Source organism: Schistocerca gregaria, chromosome 4 (assembly GCF_023897955.1).
Source record: "Schistocerca gregaria isolate iqSchGreg1 chromosome 4, iqSchGreg1.2, whole genome shotgun sequence".
Taxonomy (NCBI): Eukaryota; Metazoa; Arthropoda; class Insecta; order Orthoptera; family Acrididae; genus Schistocerca; species Schistocerca gregaria.
This window is the reverse complement of record NC_064923.1, coordinates 716,407,210-716,420,005: the sequence shown is the minus strand read 5'-3', so window position 1 is coordinate 716,420,005 and position 12,796 is coordinate 716,407,210. Positions and strand designations below refer to the sequence as shown.

The 12,796-nt window shown below is 42.7% G+C and overlaps 1 protein-coding gene and 1 non-coding gene across 6 annotated transcripts in view; one reads left to right on the top strand and one right to left on the bottom strand.

Annotated features, from left to right (window-relative positions):
* Window positions 1-12,796, top strand: part of LOC126365918 (peptidoglycan-recognition protein LA-like) — a 351,809-nt gene that overhangs the window by 253,774 nt on the left and 85,239 nt on the right. The window lies entirely within an intron of this gene.
* Window positions 5,339-5,413, bottom strand: Trnal-caa (transfer RNA leucine (anticodon CAA)). Its single transcript has one exon. It is a non-coding gene; the product is annotated as a tRNA-Leu (tRNA).

Below are 12,796 nucleotides of genomic sequence, written 5' to 3'. Positions count from 1 at the left end.
TGCGAATGGGCCAGTACATAGAGACGCCTGACTTGCTGCATCCTGCAAATTACACAAATTTTCACATTTTGTACGTATTCTTGTATTCTGTTAAGTTTACCATATTTCCGAGACGAAAATGATAATTCTTATTGTACCTATCATATCCTCAAGAAACAGACCCATTAGAAAAATATAGCATAATTTGAAACTTCAACGGATGCTGTCAACGTTAAGTAAAAAAATCAATCAAAAAGTTTGTAAGCAAAAAAAAAAAAAGGTTCAAATGGCTCTGAGCACTATGGGACTCAACTGCTGTGGTCATTAGTCCCCTAGAACTTAAAACTACTTAAACCTAACTAATCTAAGGACATCACACATATCCATGCCCGAGGCAGGATTCGAACCTGCGACCGTAGCAGTCGCACGGTTCGGGACTGCGCGCCTAGAACCGCGAGACCACCGTGGCCGGCTGTTTGTAAGCAGAGTAGTATCAGAAACAACACTTATTTTTCAGTCCTAGTCCAGTACATAGTTTTGTCAAAATACACTCCACTTTGCATATACTAGCTATCGCTGAGGAATCATAATGTATTAATATTATATTGATAGCAGGAATGAAATTTCGAAACGATACACGGTATCGAAAGCATTACACCTTTCAGGTTATGTGCAGCCGATATTTGCTAACCTTACATGATTACATTGTCATCCTGTTTCATTAGTTCAAACAACAGACTAAGTTTAACAAGATTACGGAGCGAGTGCTAGCTGAACTACAGAAGTAATGGGAGGAAAATTTCCTGAAAACGTCATAGTGCTGGCCTTCAGAAATTTCTCAAAACCAAGGGCAAACCCAATCACGTCAACCGAACAACGATTTGAAAGACAGAAGATTGCAGTTTAACGTTCAATCGACGATGAGATCGATAGAAACGGAACATGAGTTCGGATTGGGGAAGAATGGGACAGGAAATCGAATGGGTCCTTTTCAAAAGATTTATCTAGGAATTATCGACTCTAGCGATTTGCAGAAACCATGTAAATTCCAGACAGTCGGACGGGAGATATCAACCACCATCCCCTATCCCCTCCCAAATGTGAATCCAACGTCTTAGCACTGCGCTAGCTCGCTCGGTTGGAGCTTTGAGTCATATTCCCCCCGAATATATGATCTGTGCCTTCAGTACTCCGCCAGCTATTCAGTATGAATAACACCCAATTTTTAAAGTATGCATACACGTTACTCAAACGTCAGTGACTTACAAGCTCGTCAGCGGGCGAATGAGCGAGCACATTGCGTTCCCTGTAGAGGAACAGAAAATACGTCATAAAATCTCCATTTTGGTTTTTCAATTTCTTTCCATCTGCACTTCCAAGCTACACACTTCAGCTGGTTTCTCCCGGCATTTGGCAACACTGTCGATTACTTCACAGGAGGTGCTTCTCTTTTGCATACGTGATGGGCACGAGACGATATCGCCATTGCCTGTTTGTGTAAGGCTTTGCTTGTCTCTCTTCTGTCACCAATAATCAACGCTACGATAACGGAATAATCCACATTGCACATGCACTGTCGGGAAAAATCAATACTAAACATTCAGTCTAAGCTCTGAAACAGAATGACGTCGTTGATTGCCGAGTTACGTATTACACTATCTATTGTTACTTTGCATTTCTCCACCGTCCTTCGTTTATGTACAAAATTCTTACAAACTAGGTTATTTTAAACGCTCAAACAAATTCTCGTGTTTTGTGGATTCACCAGCAATTAACCATTAACTAAAATCCTTTTGCTCAAATAATGTAAGGGAAATACAGTAAACTTTGTTTCAAGATACGGACTTAGAAATACGTCTGTAAAGTGCATATTGTTAACACCGATGAAATATTACAATTTTTGAATTATAGGACATAATTTAAAAGAACCAATTCACGAAAAAGTTTGAAAATATTCAAGATAACATTGTTTTCAGAAATCATCTTGAAGAATTCCAATGAAATCTGTAAAGCAAATGAATGCTGTAGTACAACAGAAATTCTGTATTTTGGATGTTGCAGCAGTATCATAAGTGATGGTGCGAACACAGAACTTGTTTGTCACTTGCTGGCTAATCTGAGGCAATATTTAGCATTTAGAATGAAATTTTGGGTTTCAGCGGAATGTACGCTGATGTGATACTTTTTGACACATTAAAACTGTGTGCCAAACGAAAACTCTAACTCTGGACCTTTGCCTTTCTCGGGAAAGTGCTCTATTAGCGAAAGGCAAACGTCCAGAGTTCGAGTGTGATCCAAATCTTCCAGGAAGTTTCCACATCAGCGCACACTCTGCTGCGAAGTCACAATTTCGTTGTGGAAACATCCGACAGGCTGTGGCTACGCCATGTCTGGGCAATATCCTTTTTTCCACAAGTGCTAACTCTGCCAGTGTCACAGAAGAACGTCTGTGATGTTTGACAGGTAAGAGATGAAGTACTGGCAGAAGTTAAGCTGTGAGGACGGGTCGTGAGTCGTGCTCGGATGCACAGCTCGTAGAGCACTTGTCCGCAGATGGCAAAGGTCGAGAGTTGAGTCTTGGTCCGACATACAACTTTAATTGCTACGAATGTTTCCTGTCTTTCTTGTACGGTTATCTGCTGCTATTGAAAGGGTTATAACTCGACAACTTGATCCTGTACAGTCGTCTACTATTTGCTAAGACCATGACGAACGTGCGTCTTTTTATCTGAAGTATGAAAATATCCTATTTCTTCTTGAGTCATTTGATGGTGAACATTGCAAGACACCGTGAAACAGAGAAATATTCACAACAGCAAAAGATCTGGCCTTAGGTGGTTTGTACTTCTGTAGCCCACTATGAACCATGGTTTCATTAAAATGCTTCACTTCGTTAGTTTCACCAACATTATAATTTAATATAATAAGACATGTCTATGCGTCAGTTTATTTGGAAAATGCACCAATTTAATTAAGAGCATTTTATCATGAAATATGATTTGAATACTGTAGTTTCAAAGTTTGATAAACTTGTGGATTTATCTAATACAAATCTTTAGCTGATGAAACAAAAATTCATGTCTATCGCTACTACACACTACATGTAATTTATATCTGTTACGCACAGTGATAGCAGTTTTTCCAGTATCAGATTCCACAAGACACACAGTGCCGGTTCTAAGAGAGTTGCGGAGAGCGCTGTGTAGGATCTCTCTCTTCTGTTATCTTCTGGTAGCTTTAAGGTCGTCAAATCAAACAAACAGTCAGTCAAGGAAAGATAGCAGGAGGCAATTGCACTGGACCTAAGGCCTATATTCACTGTAAAAGTTTTTCTACGAAGCCATTTACTTGAGTCTTTTGACACTGTCATTGGGCACTTTTTGTAAGAGATTTACTTTGTAAAAGATGTTTAATAGGAGCATCGACCTGCATTTTATAAATGTTTGTTGTTATTATACTCTGATTTTGTGGACAGTTACGATAATACTGCCACTACTACAACTAATGCTGCTGCAAGTAGAAGCAGCAGTGATATTTCTAGTATAACAATTACATCGCAGTTTGCTTGCTGTATCGATACTAAGACCATGATAATTTCTTAAGATGACGGGAAATAAATTCTGATAAAACGAAAGCATGCGTATTACGTAAACCGCAACAAGCGGTTGAAGGAAAATAACAGCATCGGTAAGCTGCGTTAAAAGTACGCGGTGCATGACGTAAGGAAAGAGATAAATGACGTATGGATTGGATTGATAGCCCGAGCAATTGAAATTGAGGGCAGGCTTTTCATACTCGTGAGCCCACAGCCTTGTTTGAAAGGAATTTTCGTGATTAGTGTTTCCCTTTCTACGTTGCCTGACAATAAATGAAGAACCCAGAAGACATGGTCGGATGTGAATGTAACGTCGTGCGCGTTCACGGTATCGGCAGCTAAATGTACATGATTACAGTTTTAATTATCCGTGACAGTCAGAAGAACAACAGAGTGCATTTGTGTTGTTCGGGGGTAGTGTTGTTACCAGGGCTACTGGAGTATACAGGGCGCTTCCAAATCAATGTTACACACTTATAGAGGATGTGGATGGGTTCTAGTAGATCACTTGTGGTGTGCATACTGTAAGACCTTCAGTACACACACCAACAGATTATTTGACTTGTCGCTGTAACGAAGTAGGCGAGTGTCAGCAATATGTTAATATGTCTCGTGGTCTTATCGTGGCGTGTTTATCTTCGGTCGTTGGGTGAGACGACAGAAATGCCACTTGCACGCTTAGAGTAGCAGATTGACGGTAACTAACTTTAAACAGAACTTGATTAATTTTCACACACTTTTATTAAAATAATAACAAGCATAAAAATTACTTAACTTGGTTCTGGGTGCTATTTACAATTGACAATCTGAAGTTCCTTTGGTATTGGTATGTTAATCTTATTCTCACATATATCTCTGATACTTGACAAAAGTGTCTGTACATTTATCTTCATGGCTATGTACAGGCATATGCTAATCTTGTTAGGCGCAGACTGGAACTTGACTATAGACTGGTACGGACTGGTGCAGACTGACTAATCGGAGGTCTGTACACTCGTTATAATACCTCGCGCGTTTATGTATCACTGCGCGAGTGTGATCCGCGAGGAGAAAAGGTTCTACGTTAGCAGCAACATCATTGGCTGCGTTACATATTAATACGCGGATCGGCGGAAGCAGAATTTGGTCCGTCTCTAAGGCAGCGCCATCTCGTAGTGCGGAGACGGGCGAGCGCTGTGCCCGCGCTGTTGTGCTTAGCGGGGCGCGCTCTAGTGGGAAAGTTGTGTACGCGCTGACGACGCGGAACTATGTACACAACATCATGTTTTACAAAGCAATTTATGTCCGGAAACGTCAGCCAACGGCGTTATAGAGCGTCAAATTTGTAGGCGCTAGCGCCTGTAAACATACATTGGACAGCAAAAACTACTGCCGACCGCGACTTTTGATACCGCCTGCTGCCGGTGCGGGCACGTGACGCGATAAAAAAAGTACGTAAGAGGAGCAGACGAGGGCGGGGGATTACCCTAGCAAGGGTATGGCCTGCAAATGGGGAAGTCCATTGAGATAAGCCATCCTGACAATGGGCAGATTATTGCCACGCAAAGAATGTGAACGATTATTTCGAAATCGGTGAAGCTGGTCGGATGTTTTTTTCATGCTACTGTCGTGAGCATCTACAGAAAGAGGTAAAGGCCCAGTAATACTTCCAATAGGCGCTAAATTGTTGGACGTCCACGATTGTTCATTGGACGTAGGTTTCGGAGGCTTGTCTGCGCTGTTAAGTAGGATAGATGATGAAACTTCCTGACAGATTAAAACTGTGTGCTGGACCGAGACTCGAACTCGGGTCCTTTGCCTTTTGCGGGCAAGTGCTCTACCAACTGAGCTACCCAAGCACGACTCACTCCCCGTCCTCACAGCCTTACTTCTGTCAGTACCTCGTCTCCTACCTTCCAAACTTTACAGAAGCTCTCCTGCGAACCTTGCAGAACTAGCACTCCTGAAAGAAAGGATACTGCGGAGACATGGCTTAGCCAGAGCCTTGAGGATGTTTCCAGAACACCCTTTTAATCTCCCAGGAAGTTTCATATCTGCCCACACCACGCTGCAGAGTGATAGATGATGGTCTGTGGCATCTTTGCCGAAGGAGCAGACTGCTGGTGAACGCACAAGTGTTTCGTGGCACACCGTTCCATCGTAAATTGTTGAACACGGAGCTCCGCAGCAGATCGGCCCTACGTGTTCACATGTTAACCCAATGACATCGTCAATTATGATTGCAGTGGTCACGGAACCATTGGGATTCGATCGTCGATCAATGGAAACGTGCCGCTCTTCTGGTGAACCACTTGGTATTCTAGGTAGTCTCCAAAAACGCGACCATCGAGGAGAACGGCGGCTCGAAACGTGCAGCGCAGCACCGACGCACGCAGGTGGTAGCAGTATTATGCTATGGGACGCAATCTCCTGCGCTTGCATGGCACCTGTGGTAGTAATCGAAGACACGGTGACAGCTGCGAACCACCTGTGTCCGTACATGCTTGATGTCTCCCCCGACGGCGATGTCATCTTTCAGCAGTGTAATTCTCCGCATCTAGGAGCCACATCCTTGCTGGAGTGGTCTGAGGAGCATTATAGTGAACTCACGTTGGTGTCTCGCAACCAAATTCGCCTGATGTAAATCCTATGGAACTCGTTAGGGTAGCTATGGGATGCCATCATCGCGTACGCAAATCAGCGACCCGTTATTTACGTGAATTACATGACCTGGCGTAGGCATCCACATGCCTCCACAAACCTACCAACAAACTGTCGGATCCCTTATACGGAAAATCAGATATATATTTCGTTCCAAAGACCGACAAACAAGCTATCAAGCAGGTGGTCACAATGGTTTGACTAATCGGTGCATGTTTGACTAATAGGTGCACGGAGTATTCCGTGACGATGTTACAAACTGCCAAAGACGATGTACAAGCATAAATGTATTACTATGAGGTTGGAGTCCCTGTACCGGAAACGAAGAGAGTCGAAACCTGTAAGCGAAAACCGTTCTGATATTCCTGACAGTGCAATACATGTGCTAGTACTGTTGTTGCTAAGATTGTAGGGTAGGCAACTTTCTGAGGCGGCAATATGGGACCAAAACAAGAAAAAAAGTAAAGTACACATGGGCTCTAAAATGCGTACCTTCAGAGCTATGAGCACTTGTTCAAAAGAAGAAATGTGTTTCACATTAGCGAAGATGAACAAGTACTCATAGCTGCTCAGGTATATATTTTTGAGCCCATGTGTACTAGATGTTTCCTCTTCTCTTGGTCCACCCTAGCATATCTGAAAGTTGCCTACCCTACATTCTTAGCCACAATAATACGGTAAATGTATTCCACTGTCAGAGGTATCAGAAAGATTTTCGCTTGTAACTTCCGATCCGTTCGTCTCCGGACCAGGCACCTTTGCTTCGAACTGATACATTTATCCATCTTCATCATCCTTCAAAGTTTGTACCGTGATCACTGAATCACACTGTGGATACATACATTTACAGACGCCGACGTCTATAGCTTTGACACTCTGTAGCAGCATTGGATGATGTTTGGGGACATGGGTTCCTATGTAAAACTTGATCTAAGTCATCTGTAAAAACTTTAGATGTGTGTCACATGAATTTTGAAAAACCGTGTATAAGCGGCATGGTCAGCGTCAGGTACTGAGTGATCACCATGGAGGACGCGGTGATAATGCGTAATCATGTGAGACGGCGTTATCAGTATCTGACAGAGTTTCAAGGGGCCTCATTTGACCGTCTGGTCGAATCGTGTTGTGTCCAGATTTGTGGGGCATTTGGTTGTGACAGTGGCTGAATGTTGGACTGCATGGGAACATGGGGGCAGGCACACTTGTCAAGCATCCCGCCTACCATGTCTGACCATGACAAGGGAGGATCGCTGTACTGTGTACCATGCGTATCGTACTTCACGTCTGCATCTGCAGCTCGAGAACAAGTGATGGACTCCCCGCAACGTCCTCTGTCATTCTGCACCACTAGTCAAAGAGTAGCAGCAGCCGTACTAGGGGATCACTACCCTTGCCGTGGAGGCCATTAACACAGCAACACATACGGCTGCGTTTGGAGTGGTGCCGTAATCTCGTAGCACAAAATACTGACGATGGCGTCGCATTGCGTTCAGCGATGAATCGCGATTTTGCACTACCCCGGATGGTAATCGTCCTCGCGACCTGGTGAGAGGTTCCGTTCTTCCAATGTTTTGGAGAGGCTCAGTTGTAATCCTCCTGCCGTCAGAGTGTGGGGAGCAATTGTATATGATTTCAGATCACGGCTGGTGGTGCTTGAGGCATGTCCGATGGCACAATGGTACTTCACGAACATTCTGCATCCTCATGTGTTATCTCCCCTGTGACAGTGTCTCGTTGCCGTTTTTCGACTGGATGACGATCGTCATCCTCATTTTCCCATGTCAAAGAGGACAGAGATTCAGGACACTTTCTTATCCTTGGGGTGGAAAACTGCCCCTAGATGCGAAAGAATCAGCAGTGATCACCGGAATGAGGATTCAGAAGGCAACGGAAACCACTGCACTGAAGACACATTATGTGTATCCACAGAACATGTGCCCTATATTTGAAAAACTATCATGTTTATCTCTCTACTGCAAAAGATTCCTGAATAGTACCTCATTCGCATCTTCGAGAGGGTACTGTCAAGGGGGAGGTGGCCATGGTGAAAAGACTGAATAAGCAACAAAAGAATGACTTCCTACGAGCCGGGGCGTGGACTGTCAGAAGTTTCAACATGTCTGGTAAGCTAGAAAATCTGAGAAGGTAAATGCAAAAGCTCAGTGTAGATATAGCGGGGGCCAATGAAGTGAAATAGAATGAAGACAAGAATTTCTTGCCAGACGTGTATAGGGTAATATCAACAGCAGCAGGAAAAGGTATAACGGTTGTAGGGTTTGTTGTGAATAGGATGGTAAGGCAGAAAGTGTGTTACTACCAACAGTTCAGTGATAGAGTTGTTTTCATCAAAAACGACAACTAAGCAACACCGACAATGATAGTTAAGGTATACATGCCAACATCGTAAGCTGAAGATGAAGAGATAGATAAAGTATATGAGGACATTAAATGGATAATTCTATACCAAAAGGAAGATGATAATCTAATAGTCATGGAGGATTGGAAGGCGGTTATAGGAAAAGGAGTATAAAAAAGGTTTACGGGAGACGGGAGAATATGGACTTGGTGCTAGGAATGAATGAGGAAAAAGACAGATCGAGTTCTGCGATAAATTTCAGATACTAATAGTGCATACTCTGTTCAAGAATCGTTAGAGGAGGAGGTGTACTTTGGAAAGAAAGGGAGATACGGGAAGATTTTGGTTACATTACATCATGGTCAGGCAGAGACTCTTGAATCAGATACTGGATTGTAAGGCGTACCCAGGAGTAGAGACAGTCTCAGATCACAATTTAGTAATGATGAAAAATAGGCTGGACTTTGAGATACTAGTCAGGAAGAATCAATAGGTGAAGAAGTGGGGCACAGAAGCTCCAACGAATGAAGGGTATACACTGAGGTTCTGTAACGCTATAGATACTGCGATGTGGAATAGCTCAGTAGGCAGTACAGTTGAAGGGGAATGGATATGTCTAATAAGAGCAATCACAGAAGTTGGAAAGAAAAAAAAACAGAGGTACAAAGAAGGTAACTGGGAAGAAATCATAGGTAAGAGGAGAAATACTTCAGTTGAGCGATGAAAGAAGGAAGAACAAAAATGTTCAGGAAATTTCAGGAAAACAGAAGTACAATTCACTTAGGAATGAAATAAGTAGGAATGTAGGGAAAGTTAAGCGAAATGGCTGCAAGATAAATGCGAAAATAAATGACTGTCTGTAGAACCGACTAAGCATGTTACCTATTGGTAACTAAAAAGCAAGGGTGCTAACACTGAGAGTAAAATGGGAAGTCCACCGTAAAATGCAAAGGAGAGAGCCGGTAGATGGAAAGAGAGGCCTCTGTGAGAAGAAAGACTTGTCGCATGTGACAGATGAAGAAACGAGAATCGATATATAGGAGATGAAGAGATAGGGATAGATAACATTCCATCAGGATTTCTAATATCATTGGGGGAAGTGGCAACGAAACGACTATTCACGTTGGTGTGTAATGTATGAGTCTGGCAATATGTTGTTGTTGTTGTTGTTGTTGTTGTCTTCAGTCCTGAGACTGGTTTGATGCAGCTCTCCATGCTACTCTATCCTGTGCAAGCTGCTTCATCTCCCAGTACCTACTACAACCAACATCCTTCTGAATCTGCTTAGTGTACTCATCTCTCGGTCTCCCTCTACGATTTTTACCCTCCACACTGCCCTCCAATGCTAAATTTGTGATCCCTTGATGCCTCAAAACATGTCCTACCAACCGATCCCTTCTTCTAGTCAAGTTGTGCCACAAACTTCTCTTCTCCCCAATCCTATTCAATACCTCCTCATTAGTTACGTGATCTATCCACCTTATCTTCAGTATTCTTCTGTAGCACCACATTTCGAAAGCTTCTATTCTCTTCTTGTCCAAACTAGTTATCGTCCATGTTTCACTTCCATACATGGCTACACTCCAAACAAATATTTTCAGAAATGACTTCCTGACACTTAAATCTATATTCGATGTTAACAAATTTCTCTTCTTCAGAAACGCTTTCCTTGCCATTGCCAGTCTACATTTTATATCCTCTCTACTTCGACCATCATCAGTTATTTTACTTCCTAAATAGCAAAACTCCTTTACTACTTTAAGTGTCTCATTTCCTAATCTAATTCCCTCAGCATCACCCGATTTAATTTGACTACATTCCATTATCCTCGTTTTGCTTTTGTTGATGTTCATCTTATATCCTCCTTTCAAGACACTGTCCATTCCGTTCAACTGCTCTTCCAAGTCCTTTGCCGTCTCTGACAGAATTACAATGTCATCGGCGAACCTCAAAGTTTTTACTTCGTCTCCATGAATTTTAATACCTACTCCAAATTTTTCTTTTGTTTCCTTCACTGCTTGCTCAATATACAGATTGAATAACATCGGGGAGAGGCTACAACCCTGTCTCACTCCTTTCCCAACCACTGCTTCCCTTTCATGCCCCTCGACTCTTGTAACTGCCATCTGGTTTCTGTACAAATTGTAAATAGCCTTTCGCTCCCTGTATTTTACCCCTGCCACCTTTAGAATTTGAAAAAGAGTATTCCAGTCAACATTGTCAAAAGCTTTCTCTAAGTCTACAAATGCTAGAAATATACCACCTGAATTTCGGGAAAACATCTTCCACACGATTCCAAAGACTGCAAGAGCTGACAAATAAGAGAAATATCGTACACTCAGCTTAACAGCTCATGCATCGAAGTTGCTGACAAGAATAATATACGGAACAATGGAAAAGAAAATTTAGGACCTGTTATATGACGATCAGTTTTGATTTAGGAAAGGTAAAGGCAGCAGAGAGGCAGTTCTGACATTGCGGTTTGTGATGGATGCAAGACTAAAGAAAAATCAAGACACGTTCATAGGATCTGTCGAGCTGGAAAAGCGCTCAGCTCTGTCGAATGGAGCAAGATCTTCATTCTGAGACCGGCTGTGGTAAGCTATAGGGAGAGACCGCCAATATACAACATGTACAAGAGCCAACAGGGAATAATAAGAGTGGAAGAACAAGAACGAAGTGCACGGATTAAAAAGGGTGTAAGACAGGGAGCTAGTCTTTCGCCCCTTCTGTTCAACCTATACATCGAAGAAGCAATGGTGGAAATACAAAAAGGTTGACGAGTAGAATTAAAATTCAAAGTGGAAGGATATCAATGATAAGATTCGCTGATGACATTGTTATTCTCAGTGAATGTGAAGGAGAATTAAAGGGTCTGCAGAAAGGAAATAATAGTTTCAAGAGTACAGAATATGGATTGAGATTAATCGAAGAAAGACGAAAGGAATGAGACCTAGCAGAAATAAGAACAGCGAGAAACTTGACATCACGACTGATGGTCACGAAGTAGATGAAGTTAAGGAGTTCTGCTACCTAGGCAGCAAAATAATCCATAACGGACGGAGCGAGGAGGACATCAAAAGTAGAAGAGCACCGGCAATAAAAAGTCAAACACACGTCTTATTTGAGGAAGAAATTTCTGAGAGTGTACTTTTAGAGCACAGAATTGTATGGCAGTGGAACAATGACTGTGGAAAAACCGGAACAGAAGAGAATCGAAGCATTTGAGATGCGGTGCTACAGACAAATGTTGAAAATTAGGTGGACCTATATATCACGGCTGCCTCTCTGATGCCTTCACCTTCCCTAAAGCCAAACTGATCGTCATCTAACACATCTTCAATTTCGTTTTCCTTTCTTCTGTATGTTATTCTTGTCAGCAACTTGGATGCATGAGCTGTTAAACTAGTGCGATAATTGACGCAGTGTTCGGAATCGTGTGGATAATGGTTTTCCAGAAAGTCAGACTCCTTCATTCTTCTTCCTTATTCGATCGTAAGTCTTCTAAAGCTGTTTTAAATGATGATTCTAGTACAGGATGCCCTACATGTTCTGTATCGACTTCTATTTCCTCATTTATCAAATCACAAAGAGGCCTTCAATGTACACTTTCCACCATCCCCTCTCTCCTGTTAGTACCTGAAATTTATTGCACAAATCGATTAGTCTTTCTCATCCCTCATTCCTGCTACCAAGCCGACGTTATCCCGTAGCCCTTTACTCCTTCTCCTACGACCGTATTTAAGTCCCCATAACTTACAGATTTTCATCTCCCTTTACGTATTGATTTACCATTTCAGTATTCCCATATAGTTTCTCTCTCTCTTCCGCTTGCGACGTCGGCATGTATACCTGCATTATTGTTGTCGGGTTTGCTTTGCCGAGTACACAGCGTGTTTATGACTCAGAAATGGTACTCGTTGTTGGTTGTTAGTCAGACGAGTATGTTTCGTCTCTTAAAAAGAAATCTACCGGCTAAGGAGGCCCGTACTGCAGGCCGTGCAGGATCCTAATGACCCCATTCTACTAGTGCCCTGCGGGACTGCCGTATTGCTCAGTCAACGGTGCCGGAACGTGCAGCCACATGAAGTCTTCAGTCTGATATGGAATCGAACAGTTAAGGCAGCAGAGAAATGAAAATATAGCCGGCCGCGGTGGCCGTGCGGTTCTAGGCGCTGCAGTCCGAAACCGCGGGACTGCTACGGTCGCAGGTTCGAATCCTGCCT